Below are 23,721 nucleotides of genomic sequence, written 5' to 3' on the forward strand. Positions count from 1 at the left end.
GAAGTGATTTGATTGGTCTGAAGCCAAATCCAAACTGCCCTCCCTTGGGGGGTTGATTTGCTGCACCGGGACAACCCACAGTTGTGCTTAGCTCAAGGCTGATTGGCTAATTATTATCAAGGCAGGTTAAATGCTTGCTGGCATCAATCAATCAAATGCTATGGCAGCAACATTTTGGTTCAGACAGCATCAGATACATGCGCTACACATGAGACAGGCGTGCTGTTTCCCTCACTTGGGTGATTTATCCGTTGAGATTCAGCCACTTGCAAATTAATGGAAAATTATGAAAAGACAGAGAGGAAAGATAAATTATTTTAAATGTTAATTTATTTATTGGTCAAATATTTGGGGAAGGCTGGCTTCCCTTGGCATCCATGAATACACCCTAGTAACCCTAGTTACAACTAGTAACAGTAAACCCAGAAAATTACATTGGTTGTCGCTCAACTATTAAAGCCTATGATTTGACATTGTAACTGTCATTTTACAAGTATCTGAATGCTGAAGTTGCCGCGCAGATGTACGAATAGCCTAGAACAGCGATAGGCCTACCTCTCATTTGCATGAGGCTGTCTCCCGCACTGTGCGGTGTGCACACAATTATCTGACAGTCATACACAGTTAGATGCCTAAAATACGCATTAATTCAGTCACAACAAAAAAGGTGTTTTCTGAATGAAACAATATGAGTAAAAACATTCATGATCTGGCGATTTGTACATTATGAATCGGTTTTACCATCAAGGCAAAGGGTGGGTACTTTGAAGAATCTCAAATATATTTTTATTTGTTTAACACTTTTTTGTTTACTACATAATTCCATATGTGTTATTTCATAGTTTTGATGTCTTCACTATTCTACAATGTAGAAAATAGTCAAAATAAATAAACCCTTGAATGAGTAGGCGTGTCCAAACTTTTGACTGTCAGGTCCCAGTCAGATAGCAGCCTGGGATAGACAGCCTGTTTATACAACTTTTCAATAATTAACCTTTACTAACAGGTTCTCCTCTCTTCCTTCTCTTCCTTTCCTCTCTCTCGCTCACATCACGGCTGCCACTATCTGCTCCACCTGCATCTCCCAACTGATGTTAATTATGGCCAGCACTGCAGGCGACTGAGAGTGAAAGATAAATCACTACCATGGGAGAGTTCTCTCCTCCTCCTAACCCTCCTCCTTTCCCCACCTTTATTTTTCTCTCCCCCCCCTGCTCTCTCTCTTACACAAACACAATCCTCTCTTCTCTTCTCTCTATCTCTCTCTCTCTCATTATTATCTCACTCTTTCCCTTTCCCTCCCTCTGAAAGAGAAAGATGTTGCTTATAAACAGAGAAAGGTGATTGGCTAGTGTACTGTTTGGTTATACAGTACAAATATGACTTGAGATGGCGAACGACAAGTATAGGGACAAAGTGGAGGAGCAATTTGGCAGATCGGACACAAGGCGTATGTGGCAGGGGCTCTTAATGATCACGGATTACAAAATGAAAGCCAGCCACATCACGGTCACCTACGTCACCATACCAGACGAGCTAAACACCTTTTTCTCAAGATTCGAGCACAATGACCGTGAGCTGCAGAGAGCCCCTGATGACAACATGGGCTAAACACTCAGTCTCCACTGAGGACTGGCCGTAAGTCATTCAAACGTGTTAACCCTCACAAGGCTGCCGGCCCAGACGGCATCTCTAACCGTGCCCTCAGAGCATTGGAGACCAGCCGGCTGTTGTGTGCTTTGACATTTCTCTCTCTAACTCAGGTTGTTATATCCACCTGCTTCAAGATGTCCACTATCATCCCCAAGAAAGGGAAAGTAACTGAACCGAATGACTCCAGACTAGCAGCACTTCCGTCATCATTATTATTTGATCTAACTAGGGTAGTCAGTTAAGAACAAATTCTTATTAACAATGACGACCTACCTCGGCCAAACCCAGGCGACGCTAGGCCAATTGTGCTCCGCTCTATGGGACTCCCAATCACAGCCGGATGTAATGCAGCCTGGATTCGAACCAGGGACTGCAGTGGTTTGAATCCAGGCTGCATTACATCCGGCTGTGATTGGGAGTCCCATAGAGCGGAGCACAATTGGCCTAGCGTCGCCTGGGTTTGGCCGGGGTAGGTCGTCATTGTTAATAAGAATTTGTTCTTAACAATGGCCTCTTGCCCTGAGATGCAGTGCCTTAGACCGCTGCGCCACTCGGGAGCCCCATGAAGGGCTTCAAGAGGCAAGTCAAAGACCATATCACCTCCTACCTCCCCGACACACTCGTCGCACTCCAATTCGCCTGCCGCCCTGACAGATCCACAGACAATGCAATCGCCATTGCCCTTACAATGGACAAATGCATATATGATGATGCTGTTCATCAACTACAGCTCGGCCTTCATTACCATAGTGCCCTATAAGCTCATTACAAAGCTCACAGCCCTAGGCCTGAACTCCTCCCTATGCAACTGGGTCCTGGACTTCCTGACGGGTCGCCCCCAGGTCATGAAGGTAGGCAACATTACCACCTCGACACTGATCCTCAACAAGGGGGCCCCGCAAGGGTGCGTCCTCAGTCCCCTCCTGTATTCCCTGTATACCCACGACTGCGTGGCCTCATACAGTACTAACTCCACCATCAAGTTTGCTGACGACACAACAGTAGTAGGCCCCTTACTTTTTTCAATCTTTACTCACGACATGGCACTGGTTTTGAGTAAAGCCAGAGTGTCTATGTATGAGGATGACTCAGGACTATACACGTCAGCTACTACAGCGACTGAAATGACAGCAACACTCAACAAAGAGCTCCAGTTAGTTTCAGAGTGGATGGCAAGGAATAAGTTAAGTTAAATATTTCTAAAACTAAATTCACTGTATTTGGGACAAATCATTCACTAAACCTCAACTAAATATTGTAATGAATCATGTGGAAATAATGCTTGGAGTAACCCTGGATTGTAAACTATCATGGTCAAAACATATTGATACAACAGTAGCTAAGATGGGGATAAGTCTGTCCGTACTAAATCTCCATACATACCCCACAAGAAATGCCACCAGAGGTCTTCACAGTCCCAAAGTCCATAACAGACTATGGGAGGTGCACAGTACTACATAGAGCCATGACTACATGGAACTCTATTCCACATCAACTCACCTTAGGAAACAGCGTGGACTGTGAAGCAACACTAACATAGGCACAGACACATGCATACACACACGACAACATACACACACATACACATGGATTTTGTGTTGTAGATGTGGCAGTACAGTAGGGGTCTGAGGGTACACACTTAATGTGTTGTGAAATGTATTGTAATGTTTTTAAAATGGTATAACTGCCTTCATTTTGCCGGACCCCAGGAAAAGTAGCTGCTGTCTTGGGAGCCACTAATGGGGATCCATAATAAATATAAATACAAATCACCAACACGACGAGACAGCCTACAAGGAAGAGGTAGGCACTCTGACGGCGTGTTGCCAGGTGCCCCTCCCTCAACGTTAGCAAAACAAAGGAGTTGATTGTGGATTTCAGGAGAAACCAGGCTGGACACGCCCCCATCCTCATCAACTGGGCTGCCTGTGGAGACTGTCAATAACTTCAAATTCCTCGGCGTACACATGTCAGAGAAGCTGAAATGGTCTAACCACACAGACACCGTGGTGAAGAAGGCATGACGGCAACTCTTCGGCCATTACTTGAGGGCACTCAGTGTTCTACAGGAGCACCATCAAGACCATACTGTCGCAAGGCTCTTCAGAGGGTGATACGTGCAGCCGAACACACCATTGGGTGCACACTGCCAGGTGTCGCAGGAAGGCCAAGAAGATCATCAGGGACCCCAGCCACCCAAGCCATGCCCTGTTCTCCCTGCTTCAATCACTCAGACACAGGCAGTACAGGAGCATCATGGCAAAACTGAAAGACTGGCCCATAATTTCTACCCTCAGACCATCAGGCTGCTGAATAGTCACCGCTAGTCAGCTACCTGCTCCCCCCTCCCCCTGCTACTCCCCCTATGGAACCCCACCCCCCTCAACTCTCACTTACCTGCTGCTCACCCTGTGGACATTCTTTCTCCTGCTGCCACCCCCAACAGACTTATACTCTCCCCCACCCCGATGACATTCGTCACTGTTGCAGTTGCTAATATGTATATTATTACTTTTTTCATTACAATATTTTATTGTTCTTATTTCACTCAATGTTCAGGCTCCACTTATGGTCATTCCCCCACACCCCCTAAACAGTCTTTACTCTGCCTCCACCAAAATGGACATGTACAGTTGAAGTCCGAAGTTTACATACACTTAAGTTGGAGTCATTAAAACTTGTTTTTCAACCACTCCACTAATTTCTTGTTAACAAACTATAGTTTTGGCAAGTCCGTTAGGACATCTACTTTGTACATGACACAAGTAATTTTTCCAACAATTGTTTACAGACAGATTATTTCACTTATAATTCACTGTATCACAATTCCAGTGGGTCAGAAGTTTAGATACATTATGTTGACTGAGCCTTTAAACAGCTTGGAAAATTCCAGAACATGATTTCATGGCTTTAGAAGCTTCTGATAGGCTAATTGACGTCATTTGAGTCAATTGGAATTGGAGGTATACCTGTGGATGTATTTCAAGGCTTACCTTCAAACTCAGTGCCTCTGCTTGACATCATGGGAAAATCAAAAGAATAGAGATGAACGTACTTTGGTGCGAAAAGTGCAAATCAATCCCAGAACAACAGCAAAGGACCTTGTGAAGATGCTGGAGGAAATGGGTACAAAAGTATCTATATCCAGAGTAAAACTAGTCCTATATCGACATAACCTGAAAGGCCGCTCAGCAAGGAAGAAGCCACTGCTCCAAAACCGCCATAAAAAACCAGGCTACGGTTTGCATCTGCACATGGGGACAAAGAGAGTACATTTTGCGGAAATGTCCTCTGGTCTGATGAAACAAAAATAGAACTGTTTGGCCATAATGCCCATCGTTATGTTTGTAGGAAAAAGGGGAGGCTTGCAAGCCGAAGAACACCATCCCAATTGTGAAGCACGGGGGTGGCAGCATCATGTTATGGGGATGCTTTGATGCAGGAGGGACTGGTGCACTTCACAAAATAGATGGCACCATGAGGATGGAGAATTATGTGGATATATTGAAGCAACATCTCAAGACATCAGTCAGGAAGTTAAAGCTTGGTCGCAAATGGGTCTTCCAAATGGTCAATGACCCCAAGCATAATTCCAAAGTTGTGGCAAAATGGCTTAAGGACAACAAAGTCAAGGTATTGTAGTGGCCATCACAAAGCCCTGAGCTCAATCCTATAGACAATTTGTGGGCAGAGCTGAAAAAGCGTGTGCAAGCAAGGAGGCCTACAAACCTGACTCCGTTACACCAGTTCTGTCAGGAAGAATGGGCCAAAATTCACCCAACTTATTGTGAGAAGCTTGTGGAAGGCTACCCAAAACGTTTGACCCAAGTTAAGCCATTTAAAGACAATGCTACCAAATACTAATTGAGTGTATGCAACTTCTGTCCCACTGGGAATGTGATGAAAGAAATAAAAGCTGAAATAAATCATTCTCTGTACTATTATTCTGACATTTCACATTCTTAAAATAAAGTGGTGATCCTAACTGACCTAAAACAGGGAATATTTACTAGGATTAAATGTCAAGAATTGTGAAACTGAGTTTAAATGTATTTGGCTAAGGTGTATGTAAATGTCTGATTTCAACTGTATTTATTCATCACTGCTACAGTTGTACATAGTTCTATTTATATATATTTTTTTTTAACCATTTTCATTATTTTATTTCACTTAGTCCTGCATGTTGGAGCTCGACGCCTAAGATTTGCACTGTACCCTGCAATCACACCTGCAACCCTGTACATGTGACTATTAAACACAATCTGAATCTCTTTCTCCAGCAAGGCTACACAGATTGTTTTTTGCAGAGCGGCCATGGGCCGGGGCTCTTGTTTCCATTAAACTCTGGGGCTATTTATAGTGTGTGTGTGTGTGTGCCACCGGCTTCACCGCACGTCACTAACACACACAAATACACACACCAGAGGAGGCTGGTGGGAGGAGCTATAGGAGGACCGGCTCATTGTAATGGAATAAATGGAACCGAGTCAAACGTGTGGTTTCCATGTGTTTGACACCATTCCATTTATCAATTCCAGCCATTACATTTACCTCGTCCTCATTTTGCTCCTCCCAACAGCCTCCTCGTGTGTGTGTGTGTGTGTGTGTGTGTGTGTGTGTGTGTGTGTGTGTGTGTTAGTGACGTGTGTAAGTGACGTGTGGTGAGGTCGGTGGCTGGGTATGTACTGACTATTATCAAAGACAGGTTTACTTACATATATACCTTGATGAATCCCCAGTTCACCATACAACAGATGGCTCCAACAACCAGAGTGACATTAACCTAAATTTACAAATCATTTCCCCCAAATACAAATACCAATGTAGCCATATGGCGGCATATTTCATAGCACCCGACAAAATGACGCTCAGCTATTGACCAATGTAGCATCCAAAGTTACAATCAAAATTACTGAAAAATGCAGTTCATAACATTTAAAAAAGTGACTCATGAAAACAACATTAGAGCTTGATAAATCAAATGCATCAGAGGGATGTTGTCTATTGACCCTATTCCCATGTTCATGAGGATTTTGGCTGTTATCATGTTGTCTAGTCTCATGTTCACCCCCTCCCCCAACCTACAAAAGGAAAATGTATTTAGACCTAGCTTTAAGTGTAAATGTTGTCCATTCGTCTGTCCTTCAAGGTGAACCTCTGGGTTATCAAACCGATCATAGAAAGTGTCAAACCCTTGTGGATGAGGAGGAAGCCACCCACCCCTGCTGCCTTTCCTGATGTTTTGATGCAGTTTTAGCACATTTTTTGACTTTGAGCATAAAAAACACCAGGATCATTGTGGAAAAACATTGGATAACAACGCATTTTAAAAAATGTATATAATACTTTTTTGCCGTGCACGTCACTGCTGTGTGTGTGGTGTGTGTGTGTGTGGATTGGCAGCGCTCACTTGCTCCACACTTAAAGGGGTGTCTGTGTTTCACTGACTGTGCCGAAAGAGAGTATGATAGAGGGAGAGAACGGCCATGTGAAAGACAGGTTTGTGATGGTGAGGGCTCTGTTTTGGGCAGAAGAGGCCAGTTGGGAGCAGTGTAGGTAGTACATTTTGAGGCGGTTAGGGGAGTGGTCTGTTACTCTGGAAGGCTGGGGTTAAAGGATGTGTGAGTAGTACTATACTTCCTGGACAGTATTAAGAACATGCTAGAAGGAATAAGAATGTTAATGCTTAGTAGACAGGTAGCTTGAAGTTGTGGCTTTGCACACTGTCTCTTTGTACTTGCTGATGTCCAGTTTAACTGGCCTCTGACCTATATACTATTTTTACTTTCTATGTATCGTTTTATGTGTAATTGTCCCGTCAGACAGGGCTCTTCCACAAACTTTTTTTTATTTCAGTTTTCTTCCCTGCTTGTCCATGAAAACCACTTGGAAATTAATTGATGCCCGCTAGTCCGGGCCCCCCTGGTTGAGAATCCCTTTTCTAGGAGTATGTTTGTGCACGTTCCAGTTCTGCCACAATTTGATAGGAGGAGAAAGGGAGAAATATCCCATCCACTGCCCCCTACCACCAACGCTTCCCTTAATAACAGACGTATGATGGCGGTTTAACAGCAGAAAGCACTTAGCAACCATCAGGGGTCCATGTGCTGTGCCCCCCCATGTCCTGATGCCCCACCACAGACCCCAGCGGCCCATGTGTAAGCGCCTCTGTTTACAGGTAACTGCTCACAACAACTCATGTGGAATAACCAGATTTCCCACAATGCAACATATTCTACTGTATGTCGTCCACCTCCTCTATCTGAGACAATCATTCTGGATCAGTAAGCAAACTCCCCGTTGCTGGAAGCACATCATTGTTTTGTTTTCTGTTTGTTTGTGAAACGCTCTGAAATTGAGCGAGTTTGAAACATTGACTTCTATTGACAAGAGGACCAAATACAGAATGAAGACTTGCATGCATGAATCATACCCTTGTAAAGTCAAAGATCTTACATAATAGATGGAGTGAACTGCATGACAAAACAGCGGGACCTACAGTACCACAATGCTTTCCAAAACAAGAAGAACTTATACTGATACAGAATGAGATGGGAAAGGGAGGACAGATGAAAACATTGTTGTTGGAAACATTTTGAAAATGTCAACATACCATTCACAATAAGTGTTGCGCAAATCCAAAACTGAGACAAATCTACTTGTCATATAGACAATGTCGTGACTTTTTTGATTTAAGGAATCATATTCTGTTGGACCAGACTGACTGCATTGGAGGGCATAGACCTGAATCATTAGTAATTAGCCATCATTAGAATCATGAGTAAATATCTTCTTGGAGTAGAGTTGAAACTGCTACCAATATCTTTTTTTCTCTATATATGAATGGATGCTAGTGTGGAAAAGTCACACATTGCCTCAATATTGTTTCTTTACATCAAAAGGCTGCATACCATATGTCACCAGTATCAGTGGAGTAAGAGTAACATCTTCACATGAGAGCAGACATTGAAAGGAAGACTTCTCCTGAGAAGTGGTAATGCAGTGTTAATGGGCGGGGATGTTCTGTAGAAGCCCATGGTCCATTGTTGCTTGTTACTTGCACGCCCAAGCGACAGGATATGCAGTCATTGTTTTTGTTTAGTTATGAGTTTTTAGACTCTGGAGAAGACAAAACGATGTGTGCAGCATCAGAGGGGGCTGGGTTTGCAGCATGCCCACACACACACATACACTGAAGTTGACTGAACACGGACGGGCTCCCTAAGTGTCTGGTACATGCTGCCTCTGTCTTTGCTGCTCCAGAGAAGGGGAATTGATTGGGCTTCTATTGCTGAGGGCCAAATAGTTACAGCCCCGTCGCTTTGAGTGAAAGCAGACATCTGTTAACCAGGGTTAGTTATCTAATGTACCTCTGGATATCTTCACTTGGTTTAAATTAGTGTCTTTGGTGGAGTGACCGCAATCCTTGAGAGAGAGATTGATTTGGTGAAAGAGAGAACAACAACAACCCCCTCCTCTTAAAGGTATTGTGACACATTTCCTGCCCTCCTCTTTTCCACTTTACCTTGTGTTGGCCCTATTTTTAGTCCGGCCAAGGGAAACAGTCAGGTAGAGGCAGGAAAACTAAGTTGGGAAAGAATAGGAGGAAGTCTACTTGCCATTTAGACAAACAATCAGCGGTCTAGCGGGAGTGAGCTGCTACTCTTTACGAGGAGAGTGAGAGAGAGGGGACAGAGAGAGGTACAATAGAAGTGGGTCAGCCACAGAAAAGACCAGAGAAGATACACAGTACTGGAGCAGTATGCTGGTGTTTCCACTGAATGGGTATGAGTAGGAGCAGGCCAGGCTCCTTAGGTGGATTTGAGTCTCTCAATCAGAGGCCATGTGTGGAAGGTGGTGGATCCAAGTCATCTACTGGTAGGACCTGACTGTTCTTCCTGAGGTAGGTGGGGCCGTGCTAAAGAAAAGTTCCATCTTCAGCTCTAACACAAGCGCTTCACTTTGTTTTGGGCAGTTGAGGCTGCTGAGTGGAGGACGGCTCATAGTAATGTCTGGAATGGAGTCAATGGAGTGGTATTAAAACGTGGTTTCCATACGGTTGATACCCTTCCATTGACTCCATTCCAGCCATTACTATGAGCCGTCCTCCCCTCAGCAGCCTCTATTGGTTTTGGGGTCTGGTTGTAACCCAACCGTGTTCAGTTTCTACAGTAAACTAACATTTTTGCTTTGTGACTGTTTTCAGTACCTATTTGTCGCTCTGCTTTTCTGACAAAGTTTGAACGTTCTTGCACTGTCAAAGTGACATTATGTTAGTATAATCTGGCGATACATTGTGATGGGGGTTAGCAAGGTGCGGAGAAGTTGGAGGACTCTGCAAAGGTTTATGCTTTCAACATGGTAGGGTTGTCTTTATGGATTATCTTAATTGGCTGCTATAATATGACTCCATTTGAGCATTTTTGTGGGTTGAGCATTTAGTTCATGCTTGAGCCCTGTTAGAATCCGCTCAAGCTGAGAAGTCAAGCTGAGCGAGCGCTATGCTCATAATGTAGACCCTGATACCATGGGAATGACGTTGCCTGAGATAAGAAGGGGTGCACTTCATTGAAATTACATCTATCTGACGCTTCCTCGCTCCCACAATGCATACTTGCAACAAGATAGCCCTCTTCAACAGACTGATTAATTCACCGATCACAATGTTTCGTTTAATTGTATACACCAGTCTAAAAAATGAGGGCACAATCAGAATGTGGACAAGTTCAGGACAAAGGACAGATGTTAGAACCAGGTATTAACAGGGCTTTAGTGTCTTTTCTCTCTGTATTCTGTTGGAACATTTGCATAATGAACCCTTTGAACTTCTCAGATCTCTTAGGGGCGATTCCACGCCAGGATAGTCCGAAATCATTTAGGTATTTTAGATTATTCTGGCAATTCTCACAAAGAAAAGTAATTGTGAAAAAGGATGTTTAACATGCTTTTTACATGTGTATCACAAACCATCTTTCTGAAAATCATGTTGTTAGCGGGCATTTTAGACCCTATGGTCCGTGGTTACCATACATGATACAGACAACATCTTGGTATCATTATACTACCTATAGTGTGCTCTAACTTATGGAGTATGTCTAGATTCTGAAATACAATTTTATTCAACATTTCAAATATTTATCTGTTTAAAATTAACAAAATTAAAACGTTTTTCTTGAGATGTTCATATTTTTAATGTTGAATAAATTGTGATTTTTTTTTTTTTTCAGAATCTAGACATACTTTGTATGTTAGCTCACACTTTGAGGAGTGTAATGATACCAAGATGTCGTCTGTGTCCTGTGCGGTACCACAGATCATAGGGTCTTACAGGAGGCATGTTTAGGTCTAAAAAGGTCCTAAAACTTTCATCATGAAAAAAATTAAAGGTGTGATACAAATGTAAAAACCATGTCAAACATCCTTTCCCCCAATGAAGTTTATATGTGAGAATTGCAAGATCAATCTTAGATTCCAAAAATATTTTGGGGCAATCCTGGCGTGGAATCTCCCTTAGTCCAGAGTTAATGCAAAGCGTGTTATAGTACAGCGCACTATATAAACAATTATTTAAGGTCATTTAAGTTGGGCATGCATGCGCATCATTTACCATAACGTGCGGCGCTATAGCACACATTACATTGAAACATCCCGATAGTGTATTTCAATGTGTACACATGGGTTTGTTATTGTGTTGTTATTATGACCTCAGCCAGTAACCTCAGCCACTTCAGAGACATGGTTGGGTTGAGGTGTTTGGATCAATACAGTGCTGGTCAGGCGATGGTGATGGTGGTTGTTGTCAAGGAGTGATTGTAGAGAGGTGTGTGTGTGTCTATTGAGGTTACTTTAGAGGATTCATCATATCCTTCTGATAATAATAAAGAATGGCAAACTGTTCCATATTTCTATAGTGGTCTGAAACCTGTTATATGAAGACACCCTTTGTGTTGAAATATATACATATTATTTTGTACTGCAGTGCTAATCCTCAGCCCAAATGCGCCCACATTCATATACTGTAGCAGTGTGTCTAGCTGAGGGATTGCCAGTAATGACCATTGAAGTGTTTCATAGCTGTGTAGAGAGTGGTAACAATGGTAAGCTTCCTGGAAAACACACAGAGATGACCTCCTGTCAATCAGTGAATCAAAGAACAAGACATTACTCACTGGGCACAGACGTCAGTTCAACGTCTAGTTTTGAAAAGTTGGGTAAAAAAAAAATGAAATGCCCTTACATTGATGTCTTCTTGCAAATCCAATCAGTTTTCCATGTTAATTCAACATCATCACATAGATATTTTTGATTGAAATGACGTGGAAACAACGTTGATTCAACCAGTTTTTGCCTAGGTGGTACACACTTTCTTGGAATACGAACATTTATCATAGGCAAAACAATTATAGCCGTTCTCCACCCAATGCCAATAGTATGGGATCCATATCAGTAGGATTAGGAAGAGCCATGCAGCTCTGTAAACTGCAGTAACATGAACCTGATTAAACAAAACAAACAAACCTAGGTTTGAAACAAACCTAGCACAAGCCAGCATATAGCGTAATACCCTACACAATGAACAATTCCACACACAGACATGGGGGAAATAGAGGGTAATATACATTTAGTCTGATGAGGGGATGTGAACCAGGTGTGCGGGAAAACGAGACAAAACAAATGGAAAATGAAAGGTGGAGCGGCGATGGCTAGAAGACCGGGGACGTCGACCACCGAACACCGCCTGAACAAGGAGGGTGACCGACTTCGGCGGAAGTCGTGACAGATGTCAATTAAAACCCCATCCTCTATAACTGATGTCAATTAAAACCCCATCCGCTATAACTGATGTCAATTAAAACCCCATCCGCTATAACTGATGTCAATTAAAACCCCATCCTCTATAACTGATGTCAATTAAAACCCCATCTGCTATAACTGATGTCAATTAAAACCCCATCTGCTATAACTGATGTCAATTAAAACCCCATCTGCTATAACTGATGTCAATTAAAACCCCATCCTCTATAACTGATGTCAATTACAACTCCATCTGCTATAACTGATGTCAATTAAAACCCCATCCTCTATAACTGATGTCAATTACAACTCCATCTGCTATAACTGATGTCAATTAAAACCCCATACGCTATAACTGATGTCAATTAAAACCCCATCCGCTATAACTGATGTCAGTTAATACCTCATCTGCTATAACTGATGTCAATTAAAACCCCATCCTCTATAACTGATGTCAATTAAAACCCCATCCGCTATAACTGATGTCAATTAAAACCCCCATCTGCTATAACTGATGTCAATTAAAACCCCATCTGCTATAACTGATGTCAATTAAAATCCCATCTGCTATAACTGATGTCAATTAAAACCCCATCCTCTATAACTGATGTCAATTACAACTCCATCTGCTATAACTGATGTCAATTAAAACCCCATCCTCTATAACTGATGTCAATTTAAAATCCCATCTGCTATAACTGATGTCAATTAAAACCCCATCCTCTATAACTGATGTCAATTAAAACCCCATCCTCTATAACTGATGTCAATTAAAACCCCATCTGCTATAACTGATGTCAATTAAAACCCCATCCTCTATAACTGATGTCAATTAAAACCCCATCCTCTATAACTGATGTCAATTAAAACCCCATCCTCTATAACTGATGTCAATTAAAACCCCATCCTCTATAACTGATGTCAATTAAAACCCCATCCTCTATAACTGATGTCAATTACAACTCCATCTGCTATAACTGATGTCAATTAAAACCCCATCCTCTATAACTGATGTCAATTAAAACCCCATCCTCTATAACTGATGTCAATTAAAACCCCATCTGCTATAACTGATGTCAATTACAACTCCATCTGCTATAACTGATGTCAATTAAAACCCCATCTGCTATAACTGATGTCAATTAAAACCCCATCCTCTATAACTGATGTCAATTAAAACCCCATCCTCTATAACTGATGTCAATTAAAACCCCATCTTCTATAACTGATGTCAATTAAAACCCCATCTGCTATAACTGATGTCAATTAAAACCCCATCCTCTATAACTGATGTCAATTAAAACCCCATCCTCTATAACTGATGTCAATTAAAACCCCATCCTCTATAACTGATGTCAATTAAAACCCCATCCTCTATAACTGATGTCAATTAAAACCCCATCTGCTATAACTGATGTCAATTAAAACCCCATCCTCTATAACTGATGTCAATTAAAACCCCATCCTCTATAACTGATGTCAATTAAAACCCCATCTGCTATAACTGATGTCAATTACAACTCCATCTGCTATAACTGATGTCAATTAAAACCCCATCTGCTATAACTGATGTCAATTAAAACCCCATCCTCTATAACTGATGTCAATTAAAACCCCATCCTCTATAACTGATGTCAATTAAAACCCCATCCTCTATAACTGATGTCAATTAAAACCCCATCCTCTATAACTGATGTCAATTAAAACCCCATCCTCTATAACTGATGTCAATTAAAACCCCATCTGCTATAACTGATGTCAATTAAAACCCCATCCTCTATAACTGATGTCAATTAAAACCCCATCCTCTATAACTGATGTCAATTAAAACCCCATCTTCTATAACTGATGTCAATTAAAACCCCATCTGCTATAACTGATGTCAATTAAAACCCCATCCTCTATAACTGATGTCAATTAAAACCCCATCCTCTATAACTGATGTCAATTAAAACCCCATCCTCTATAACTGATGTCAATTAAAACCCCATCCTCTATAACTGATGTCAATTAAAACCCCATCTGCTATAACTGATGTCAATTAAAACCCCATCCTCTATAACTGATGTCAATTAAAACCCCATCCTCTATAACTGATGTCAATTAAAACCCCATCTGCTATAACTGATGTCAATTACAACTCCATCTGCTATAACTGATGTCAATTAAAACCCCATCTGCTATAACTGATGTCAATTAAAACCCCATCCTCTATAACTGATGTCAATTAAAACCCCATCCTCTATAACTGATGTAAATTAAAATCCCATCTGCTATAACTGATGTCAATTAAAGCCCCATCTGCTATAACTGATGTCAATTAAAACCCCATCTGCTATAACTGATGTCAATTAAAGCCCCATCCGCTATAACTGATGTCAATTAAAACCCCATCCTCTATAACTGATGTCAATTACAAGTCCATCTGCTATAACTGATGTCAACTAAAACCCCGCCCTCTACAGGTGATGTCAATTAAAACCAACATCCTATATAGGGGATGTCAGTTAAAACCCACATCCTATATGGGTGATGTTATTTAAAACCCCTATCCAGTATAGATGTCAATTTAACAACCCATCCTGTATACGTTATGTCAATTAAAAATTGCATTCTGTATAGATTTCAAAACCCCATCCTCTATAGGTGATGTCAATTAAAACCCCATCTTCTGCCTCCCAGGTGGCGCAGTGGTCTAAGGCACTGCATCGCACCAGAGACTCTGGGTTCGCGTCCAGGCTCTGTCGCAGCCGGCCGCGACCGGGAGGCGACGCACAATTGGCCAAGCGTCGTCCGGGTTAGGGAGGGTTTAGCCAGTCCTTGTCTCATCGCGCACTAGCGACTCCTGTGGCGGGCCGGGCGCAGTGCACGCTGACCAGGTCGCTAGGTGTACGGTGTTTCCTCCGACACATTGGTGCGGCTGGCTTCCATCCTGTATACGTTATGTCAATTAAAAACTCCATCCTGTATACGTTATGTCAATTAAAAACCCATCCTGTATACATTATGTCAACTAAAAACTTCATCCTATATACGTTATGTCAATGAAAAATTCCATACTGTACAGATGTCAATTAAAAACCCCAACCTGTATCGATGTCAATTAAAAACTCCATCCTCTATAGGTGATGTCAGTGAAAACCCCATCCTCTATAGGTGATGTCAGTGAAAACCCCATCCTCTATAGGTGATGTCAGTGAAAACCCCATCCTCTATAGGTGATGTCAGTGAAAACCCCATCCTCTATAGGTGATGTCAGTGAAAACCCACATCCTCTATAGGTGATGTCAGTGAAAACCCACATCCTCTATAGGTGATGTCAGTGAAAACCCACATCCTCTATAGGTGATGTCAGTGAAAACCCACATCCTCTACAGGTGATGTCAGTGAAAACCCACATCCTCTATAGGTGATGTCAGTGAAAACCCACATCCTCTATAGGTGATGTCAGTGAAAACCCACATCCTCTATAGGTGATGTCAGTGAAAACCCACATCCTCTATAGGTGATGTCAGTGAAAACCCACATCCTCTATAGGTGATGTCAGTGAAAACCCACATCCTCTATAGGTGATGTCAGTTTAAACCCACATCCTCTATAGGTGATGTCAGTTAAAACCCCATCCTCTATAGGTGATGTCAGTTAAAACCCCATCCTCTATAGGTGATGTCAGTTCAAACCCACATCCTCTATAGGTGATGTCAGTTCAAACCCACATCCTCTATAGGTGATGTCAGTTCAAACCCACATCCTCTATAGGTGATGTCAGTTCAAACCCACATCCTCTATAGGTGATGTCAGTTCAAACCCACATCCTCTATAGGTGATGTCAGTTCAAACCCACATCCTCTATAGGTGATGTCAGTTCAAACCCACATCCTCTATAGGTGATGTCAGTTCAAACCCACATCCTCTATAGGTGATGTCAGTTAAAACCCACATCCTCTATAGGTGATATCAGTTCAAACCCACATCCTCTATAGTTGATGTCAGTTTAAACCCACATCCTCTATAGGTGATGTCAGTTTAAACCCCCAAACTCTATAGGTGATGTCAGTAAAAAAAAAAAACTCTATAGGTGATGTCAGTAAAAAAAAAAAAACTCTATAGGTGATGTCAGTTAAAACCCCCATCCTTTGTAGGTGATGACAGTTAAAACCCATGTCCTATATATGTTATGTCAGTTGAAAACCCTATCAGTGCTTTCGGAAAGTATTCAGACCCCTTCACTTTTTCCACATTTTGTTACATTACAGCCTTATTCTAAAATGGATGAAATCGTTTTTCCCCCTCATCAATCTACACACAATAACCACAATAACACAATAACCACACAATGTCAATTAATAACCCACGAAACAAAAACAGGTGTTTAGAAGTGTTTGCAAATGTATTAAAAATAAAATACTGATATCACATTTACTCAATTCTTTGGTAGTGATTACAGCCTGGAGTCTTCTTTGGTATCACGCTACAAGCTTGGCACACCTGTATTTGGGGAGTTTCTCCCATTCTTCCTTGCAGATCCTCTCAAGCTCTGACAGCTTGGATGGGGAGCATCGCTGCACAGATGTTTTCAGGTTTCTCCAGAGATGTTCGATCAGGTTCAAATCTGTGCCACTCATAGACATTCAGAGACTTGTTTCACTGCTTAGGGTTGTTGTCCTGTTGGAAAGTAAACCTTCACCCCGGGTCCTGAGCGCTCTGGATCAGGTTTTCATCAAGGATTATTTTTTATTTATTTTACCTTTTATTTAACTAGGCAAGTCAGTTAAGAACAAATTCTTATTTTCAATGACGGCCTAGGAACAGTGGGTTCAGGGGCAGAATGACAGATTTGTACCTTGTCAGCTCGGGATTCGATCTTACAACCTTTTGTTTACTAGTCCAACGCTCTAACCACTAGGCTACCTGCCGCCCTTCTGTACTCTCTGTACTTTGCTCCGTTCATCTTTCCCGCTATCCTGACTAGTCTCCCAGTCCCTGGCGCTGAAAAACATCCCCACAGCATGATGCTGCCACCACCATGCTTCACCGTAGGGATGGTGCCAGGTTTCCTCCAGATGTGATGCTTGGCATTCAGGCCAAAGAGTTCAATCTTGGTTTCATCAGACCAGAGAATCTTGCTTCTCATGGTCTGAGAGTCCTTTAGGTGCCTTTTATAAAACTCCAAGTGGGCTGTCATGTGCCTTTTACTGAAGAGTGGCGTCCATCTATTTCCACAGAGGAGCTCTGTCAGAGTGACCATTGGGTTCTTGGTCACCTCCCTGACCAAGGCCCTTCTCCCCCGATTGCTCAGTTTGGCCGGGCAACCAGCTCTAGGAAGAGTCTTGGTGGTTCTTCCATTTAAGATTGAAGGAGGCCACTATGTTGTTGGGGACCTTCAATGCTGCAGACAATTTTTGGTACACTTCCCCAGGTCTGTGCCTCGACACAATCCTGTCTCGGAGCTCTACGGACAATTCCTTCCACCTCATGGCTTGATTTTTACTCTGACATGCACTGTCAACTGTGGGACCTTATATAGACAGGTGTGTGTCTTTCCAAAACATGTCAAATCAATTGAATTTACCACAGGTGGACTCCAGTCAAGTTGTAGAAACATCTCAAGGATGATCAATGGAAACAGGATGCACCTGAGCTCAATTGTAAGTCTCATAGCAAAGGTTCTGAATGCTTATGTAAATAAGATATTTTTGTTTTTGTTTTTTTAGACATTTGCAAAATTCTAATAACCTGTTTTCGCTTTGTCATTATGGGGTATTGTGTGTAGATTGAGGATTTTTTGTTGTTGATTTAATCATGATTTAAATCAAAATTATTTAATCATTTTAGAATAAGGCTGTTACGTAACAACATTTGGAAAAAGTCAAGGGGACTGAATACTTTCCGAATGCACTGTAGATGATGTCAATTAAAAACCCTGTACTCTATAGGTGATGTCAGTAGCCATTTAGTGTCACTCATTGGGGCTGCTGTAGGTAGGATTAGTAAGGCTGCAGGCCACTATTCAGTGATCAGAAGAGACATGTGACTGGCTGGGGCGTGCATACACAAACTCTCTCTCTCTCTCTCTCTCTCTCTCTCTCTCTCTCTCTCTGTCTGTGTGTGCCTCTCTCTCTCTCACGCCTAACAACAAACGGCTGTGGTGGGCAGCTGTTGCTCTCTTCCTGCCAAATCATTGAGCACGGCTCTAGCCATGTGTGTCTCCAACATCTGCCCTTGCCTCATCCTCTGTGTGTGCCCTGACTGTCTGCTGCATGGGCTCTGTTCAAATACTCCAGGTCTGGATGCCATACCTTATCCATGTCTGCTGTGTTTTTCTCTCCTTTTTGGTGTGTGTGTGTGGGCCTGTGCGATCGGTGTCAAAGTGTGTGGATGTATGTGTACGTGTCGTATTGGGGGGGTGTGTTGGTTTTCTGAGCAGAGCTCCTTTGATTTTTTTTGGAGTGTGGGGTCACATGGGGGCTGTGTTACACTGCTGCAGGCTGTGTTTAAAACAGGAGGAGGACCGGGGTACCGTACTGCACTCTACCATGGGACTCTACAGCAGCCAGAAGCAGCCTGGAGCACTGGTCTGGTCGACTATATCTAAGATTGTGCAGCATTTGGGAAGAATGATCTTTGCCCTGGACTTACTAAAGGCTGACATTGTGGCCATGCCTTTTGGTGGTAAGACTGCACATTGATGTATTAGGACATTTTCAGTATTTATATGTTAAAGACAATGACTGAGATGCTTGTGGCACTGTTAACAGAGCATTTCGAAACAGACAGAAAAGGCTTATGTAAAATCTTATTGTTGTTGTACATCTTACTCTGCTCTTGTTTATCTCTGTATGTACTATCTATTTGTTGTTGGTGGCTAAGAGACTGCTTGTATTGTTGTCTGACTTGGGGTTGATGTGTGCTGTGTTTTGTTTTTGCTAGAGGTCAACAGGGCAATGTGCTCTCGCATCTCTGTGTTACAGTCATCTGTCAGAACTGAGGACGAGAGTGGTTCTTTGATGCTGAGCTAGAGACACTAGTGGTCTGGGAAGTGTGTGTGTGTGTGCCGTGCGCGTACGCAAACCCCAGGCAGAAACACTTGCTTATTGTTGAGCGAACAGTACAAGTCATGCAGAACTGACCCCAACATAGCAGAACTGACCCCAACAATGCACGGCTGTATTCAAACCAGCATGAGTGAGGAAACGTCAAATGCATCAGTGTATCCGTTCTTCTCATATGGATATTGAGGAGTAGTGGACCCTACTGCTGGTAAAGCTGATGCAGAATGCGACTGTAATGTCATATCATATTTGTCAAATAACATGTATAAGTAGCTGCTAATTCTTAGTATTTTCCTATGGTTTATACGGCAGATGGAACCATGTAATAAAAGGCAGCAGAATTCTAATACTGGGACACAAAAGGTTAAATCAGAGATTTGGCTTGGGGATTATCTAGGAAGAGGGAGGGATCATCGTATTTTGGTTTGGGCTCATTATTAGTGGACTGTAACCGTTAATTACACATTCTCCAAAGAAGTATATAGGACTTTTCCTTATTTAGGTCCGTTGTCTTTTCCAGTTGACAAGTGATGATTGTTGTTTCTGTCCGACTCTGAACTGTGTGGACAGAACCGAATGTACAGCAGAGAGTCATTCTGCTGACTGACGCGTCTTTCTAGAAGCTGAAGTTTGGGTTTAAGTCAGGATGCTACACTGTAAAAATGTGCTGTTGTTTTTACGGTAACTTACTGGCAGCCAGTTACCTGCAAAAAAAAAGGTGCAGTATGTTACCGTACGGTATTTTACGGTATCCAGTACTGTTACTATAATTGATTTACAGTACCAATAATGCTACTGTAGTCATTTTACGGTAACAAATACTTATTGTAATCTTTGGTACTGTTGTTTTACTCTAACCTACAGTTAACTGCACTGTTCCCTGACTTCGGATTTTGGCTCGCAACCTATTGGTTGGTAACTTCTTGAATGTCCTGCTGCGCCACCAGGTCAGTGATAATACAAGAGAAAAATCAAGTATATACTGTATACGAGAACGTGAAGGTGGTATTGCTGTAAAATGACAGTATGCTGCTGTTTTCTCATTACAATACACTCTTGTAAATTATATTGACTGTATTTTTGCGGCAACTCCGTAGCCGGTAAGCTATTGTAATTTGACATGCTGTACAATCTTGTAAAATGGTGTACTGTGAGCACACTTGGGACTCAACCTCTCCTGGGACTTGAACTCACAACCTCCTGGTTGCCAGCAACCTGAAATGTCATGCGACACCACCATATCTGTGGGTGTGATGGAGATTGGCCACAGACTTATTGGCAACAATACATTTCTGCACTTTGCTAAAAGTTGCCCAATATCAAGTCAATAATTGTGTGACTATCTGATTACACCAACGTAAAAATAGTAGTTCTCAAGGACACAAAGTGTGCATGAATGCTCTGTGGATTTGAACTTGCAACCTATAGGTGGGGAGTGTGTCAGTATTTCTGCAGTGCCACCAGGTACATATTTATTACCTATAATATATTTTCACACACTCTCAAAAATAAGAGTATAGTTTGGCAACGGCGTTGTTCCCTGGGGTATGAAATGGTCAAAGTTACACATAAGAACTCACATGGCATTGGCTGTTCAGTATCTTTTTAAGTATTTGTGTTAACAATCTATTTTTATCGTACATTTTCTAGGGTGGGGGCAATATGCTGGCAGGGCTCATTAGAGTATTTGGGGCATGGCTTCTATGCCAACCGTTAGTGGAAGTGTTGTACCCGTTGAAGTGGTTTTATCGATATGTTGATGAAGGTTGATCACCTCATTTGTCCATTTCCAGTTCTACAATCTAACGCAGTTCCACCTCTGACAGTGTCAAAACAACCGCTATGCGGATGTTGGCTGAAGTGGATCTGATTTAATAGAGCCATAAATCTAACCATGTATGAACCTTTAAGAAATATTCTGGTAAAGTAATGAAATACCAATATTTTTTTTGTGTGTTAAGAATGTTCCAAAGCCCATTGACCTATCCTGCACCATTCCCAAAAAGTTGCTGGGAATTTAATGTTACCTAACTGGCAAACAGCAAGTTATTGTTAAATGTACATTAACTTCCAGTGATTTACTGTACAGTTACAGATGACAACATTAAGCAAATTGATCAATAACCCACTTGCAACTAGCTGACAGTAAGTTACTGAAAATTAAACATTAACTTCCTGATGACCAGCTACCATTAAGTTACTGTGAAATGCCTATTAATCTCTTAACAGTGCAACTCTTCATTGTCACAAGCTCTTACAAATAGTGCTTGTTTCTTTTGAAATGGGGTCTGTTTGAATAGACTAAAATGAACAGCTTTGAGAATTAAAAAAACATGGCATGCTAGCTCCATCCTGTTGGCGCATTGGACTAATTCTATATATAGAGAGCATAACATTATAGGTTTGAATCTCACTGATGCCGTGCCATAATAAAAAAATAGGTATGTTTGGGTACATCTGCCGTGGTGCCCATTTCTGCTCCAAGCATCAGCCGTTTTGTGCCGGAAAATGCCTTTAAAACCTGCATTGTTGGCTGTATAACGCACCTTGCGTTGAATCCTCGCCCTCGTGTATTTCAGTGTGTTATTGTGTTATCAGTTGTTATTATGACCTCAGCCAGTAACCTCAGCCAGCTCAGAGACATGGTTGGGTTGAGGTGTTTGCATCAATACAGTGGTGGTCAGGCGATGGTGGTTGTTGAGATTGTAGAGATGTGTGTTCGTATTGAGGTTACTTTAGCGGATTCATCCTATCCTCCTGATAATAATAAATAATAGCAAACTGTTCCATATTTCTTTATTGGTCTTAAACCTGCTATATGAAACAACTATTTGTGTTGAAATAGCTCTTTTTCTTAGTACTGTGCAGTGCTTTTCTTTCGCCCAAATGCACCTATACTCACATAGCATGACCATTGAAGTGTGTTAATGTTGTGTAGAGAGTTGTCTCAATTGTAAAGCTTCCTGGAAAACACAGAGATGACCTGCTGTCAATCAGTGACTCACAGAAAGAGACGTTAAATGTTCAAATTCCAAGAAAGTGTTTATCAAAGGCAAAACAATTATAGCTGTTCTCCACCCAAGGCTGATCGTATGGGACCCATGTCAGTAGGATTAGGAAAATCCTGGCAGTGCTGTGTAAAATATTATTGTTTGGTTTAAAACTGCTATGGTTTTGAATCCACAAAGGACTCTGAGCAATGATTTTGTTCGATAAAACATTTTATTTACAAACAAGCACCGTCCCACAGGGAAAAGAATGGTTGAATCAATGTTGTTTCCACGTCAATTCAACCCATCTATGTGATGACGTTAAATTAAAGTGTAAAACTGGATTGGATTTGCAAAAGTTAATTTCGTCTAATTGTCACCTAACTGTTAACCTAAATACAATGACATGGTGCATTTTTTTGTTGATTTCACATTTCATTCACGTTAGTTGAAAACTCAACAAAATGTCAATCAAAACTAGACATTGAACTGATGTCTGTGCCCAGTGGGATGCCTTGGGCAAGTGACTTTGCAGTCCAAATCCAAACAATCAATCAAGTATAGGAAACAAGTCATACATGAAAATACAAGATTAAAGCATTGTCATAAATAATATATGACCCTTTCCTGCTCTGTTGAGGCTTATTTGTTTCTTATAGGAAGTCATTCTGTTAAATTTGAATGGACATTTTCAGAACAAGCTTCTTTCCATCTTATTTCCCTAATACGTGTTTCACTTGTGGTATGGATGACATTATAGAATAGGGATACAGATTTAAGCAAGGCTGCTTTTCATTCCAGAAATGTTTTCCCTATTTCCCTTCCATCTGCCTTCATTCACTCACATTCACATATACAGTAGTACTAGATATTACTAAATAGGTGTCAATACCTAGTTTCCGCCATATTGCTTCCACCTATCTGCTCCTATCAGATCTGGACAATGGAGTGACTAAGGTGGTATAGAAGGGAGGAACTATCTGTGGAATGAGATGCAGCCTGAACCTGAGCCTATTCCCTGACTTCCTGTTATCTGGCATCTCGTTGGCTGTTTGGGGTTAAGCTGTGGAGGAATCATTGGGTGTCCCTTTGGAGAGTAGGGATGCCTGATTACCACCTAACAGACAACTAATCGATTCATTGATTCATATCCTCTTAGAGGTGTGGAAGCACAGGGCAGCAGACTCTTCATGTAAGAAGCCATGTTGCACAGTTCTGTACATCATTGCCCC

General features: G+C 41.8%; 1 protein-coding gene across 9 annotated transcripts in view; it reads left to right on the forward strand.

The window, feature by feature from the left end:
• Positions 1 to 23,721, forward strand: part of rasgrp3 (RAS guanyl releasing protein 3 (calcium and DAG-regulated)) — a 48,897-nt gene that overhangs the window by 3,598 nt on the left and 21,578 nt on the right. For 2 of the 9 annotated variants that reach the window (XM_024424763.2, XM_042323547.1), the window contains exons 1-2: positions 18,235 to 19,119; positions 20,364 to 20,446. The exons of 2 other annotated variants lie outside the window; for them this stretch is intronic. The gene's annotated coding sequence lies outside the window, so the exon portion shown is untranslated. Of the gene's footprint in view, positions 1 to 9,226; positions 9,557 to 18,234; positions 19,120 to 20,363; positions 20,447 to 23,721 lie in introns of those variants that run through there. 5 more of the 9 variants (XM_042323549.1, XM_024424764.2, XM_042323550.1 and 2 more) reach the window with 5 other exon arrangements.

The sequence above is a fragment of the Oncorhynchus tshawytscha genome, linkage group LG06 (assembly GCF_018296145.1).
Source record: "Oncorhynchus tshawytscha isolate Ot180627B linkage group LG06, Otsh_v2.0, whole genome shotgun sequence".
In the NCBI taxonomy this organism is placed as follows: Eukaryota; Metazoa; Chordata; class Actinopteri; order Salmoniformes; family Salmonidae; genus Oncorhynchus; species Oncorhynchus tshawytscha.